This window comes from Pongo pygmaeus, chromosome 3 (assembly GCF_028885625.2).
Source record: "Pongo pygmaeus isolate AG05252 chromosome 3, NHGRI_mPonPyg2-v2.0_pri, whole genome shotgun sequence".
NCBI lineage: Eukaryota > Metazoa > Chordata > Mammalia > Primates > Hominidae > Pongo > Pongo pygmaeus.
The window spans coordinates 94,473,029-94,475,991 of NC_072376.2; the positions used below are offsets into that span (position 1 = coordinate 94,473,029).

At 41.0% G+C, this 2,963-nt stretch overlaps 1 non-coding gene across 1 annotated transcript; it reads left to right on the forward strand.

Annotated features, from left to right (window-relative positions):
* Positions 1-2,274: 2,274 nt before the first annotated feature.
* LOC129035893 (U6 spliceosomal RNA) lies at positions 2,275-2,381 on the forward strand. Its single transcript, XR_008502387.1, has one exon. It is a non-coding gene; the product is annotated as a U6 spliceosomal RNA (small nuclear RNA).
* The last annotated feature ends 582 nt before the right edge of the window (positions 2,382-2,963 follow it).

The window sequence follows — 2,963 nt, forward strand, 5'->3', positions numbered from 1 at the left end:
TATAAAACACAGATCTATAAATTCTGCTTCTCTATTTTCTATATAACTCTTTTTTAGCTGCAGTGAAAGTAAAGAGTGAGAGAGTCAGAGCTCTTCCTTCTTCTCCCCAGTCCCCAATTTCCTGGCATTGCCTGACACTAAGCAAACCCAGACTGAAGCTCACAGACTCAGGAGGCTGGGAGCCATAGCCTGCAACAGGGTTCAAAACAGGGAAAGTACAAGAAATAGATCTGAGGGCAAGCAGTTCCAGATATGCTAGAGGAGAAGACAAATATTAATCAAAACCTTGCAAATATATTATTACAGTTTGTTCTAAGTTCTGGGAAGAAGGAAATGTATTTACAGACCCTGTAATAGGAGGCCCCATACAGTCTCGAGAGTCAGGGAAGTCTTCCTTAAGGGAGAGATGATTCAGTGGCTCCTGAAGTATGAAGCATATATTGACTAGGTGATGAAGTGGGGGCTTATTAGAGATGGAGAGCAATGCACATGCAAAGACAGCAAGAGGATCATGGAGTTTTCAAATAACTTAGAAAGTCAGTACAGCCAGAATGCAGAGTACACTGTGGATAGTGATGCAAGATGCAACCAGAGATGTAGACACAGAGACCCTTGCAGCCCATGGGTTAAGGGTTTATTCTATATGCAACAGAAAGTCACTTATGAGTTTTAAGCAGGGCAGGAAAGACATCATCAATGTCTTGAGAACATTCCCAATGCTGCAGAACAGTTTGAGCTGGGGCACATGTGGGTCTGGAAAGGCAAATGCAGCTGTCCTGGTGAGAAATAGAGTTGACTTGATCTGGAGTGGGTAATGATGATGGAAAGAAGTTGACCTACTCTGGGTGATGAAGAACTGTGAAACCAATGTGTTGTTAACTGGGTCATTTACATGGAGAAGCTGCCTCGAATGGGAGCAGATCTAAACAGAAGAGGAAGACTGTGTGTCAGGGATCAGGGATGAACGTGAAGATCTGACCAGGTCAGAGAAAAATAGTGGATGACAGTGACAAGAAGGTTAAAGGTCCACAGAGGGAGTTGCTGTGGAAGAATGAACCAATGGGGACAAAGTGCAGTAGTGTAGGCACGTAGAGGTGGCTTAAATACCAGATGAGCAAATGAGACAGGAGTGGGAGGTGAGGTGGAATTCAGTGACCTCAAAGGTCACAATGTAACTCTGGCTACAGTGAATACGGTGATGTACCACCTCAGTAAGCCTTCAGGATTGAGGAGTTTATTCCCCCAACTGGTGGGAGTGCTGCTGACATTCTGTCCTCAGCTGCCAGCCTTCTTCCGGGACCACCTTGGATATAGACAGCCTTCTGCTCCCAAGGTCACACTGGCTTCCTGGGGAAGCCCACAGCCACTGACTGGTTGATGCAGGAATATAAAGGCCTCCACCTCTAGCCCCAAGTCAGAACAACTCTAAAGGGCCATACCAGCTTCAGACTCCCATGTGGCTACCTGAGGCCTTTGTTAAAATGACATCACAGCCCAACAACTCCCTTCAATCGATCTGCTTCTTCCCTTTCTTGAGTAATATTCTCAAGAACAGTCCCTAATGCTAATCTCAGAATAGTTCCTGCATGGTAATCTCAGAGGCTGCTTCCAAGGGAACTCAACCTGTGACACTAACATGTAATTCTTTCGGAATAGACTGAGACCCCAGAAGTCTCCCTGAGACCCAATGTGTTCACCACCTTTGGACTTCGTTCAAGGTTCCAGATAGAAGCTGATAATAATCACAAATATTTACCTAGTAATTACATGTGCCAAACAATGTACACAATGTTAACTAATTTAATCTTTACAACTTTATTTCACAGATAAGTAAATTGAGGCACAGGGAGATTAAGAAACTTGATCAAGATCACACAACTAGAATATAGTGGCATCAGCATACAAACCCAGGCAGTTTCTGGTACAGGCAGCCCTTCTCCTAATCTCTTCCGTACACTACCCCTTGTACAGTTCAGCATGGTGAATGGTTGCTTTCCCATGTTGATAAATTTCCAGTCCCAGTTAGATACCCATGTTCTTTTTGTGAAACCAGATTATTGGAAGCAAATTATATTATGTTTCCCATAAATAGATCCCTCTTTCTTATTGTGTTCAATTTATGCTACCAATACTACTTTGCACTAATTAGAGACACTGACTAGAAGCTGGTGAAACAGACAGGCCTAGAACAAAACATCTGTTGACCCTAAAGAAAGGATAGTATCCAAGCAGATCAACAAGAAGCAAATTTGCAGAAATGTTAAAACTATTCTTGTGCTCGCTTTGGCAGCACATATACTAAAATTGGAATGACACAAAGAAGACTAGCATGGCACCTGCGCAAGGACGACTCTGTTAAAAAAAAAAAAAATCTTAACCTTCTGATTGTAATAAGTAACAGGTAAAAGTGCATCATTTGTCAAACTCATGGCTAGAAGATATGGGTCACAGATAACACATTCTAAAGGCCAAGCAATCATGCAATTACCATGAGTTGTCTATTTCTTAAATTTCCTTCCTAGAAAAATACAAATTTGACAGAGTTCAATAAAAAAGAAACTAGTATGTCAAAAACAAAATAGTAAAGCAAACCTACTAGGAAACTCTTAATTGGCTTCATCTTTCAGGGTCAGCTTCTTTTTGTGGCTAGGACAGGGTCCTAAACACATTCTTGATTGTGTTTCTTATTCATTTAATTAAATGAAAAATAAGTTCTCCTTTACATGTGTTTTCTTTTTCAGCCTCTGTAGTGTGAAATAAACATGAAGCTGTCAAACAGAATAAACTGAGACAGGCTAAACTAATTTGCCACTGATGATAGTCATTATAAACAATCTGAATGCTGTTCCACCTCACTGGGATTTAAATAATCTGTCAAAAAGCCCTATATTCTAAAATCTGCATATGAAATCAGGGAACATGAGGAAGAAATGAGAATAATTAGTTAAATCAACAGAAATATC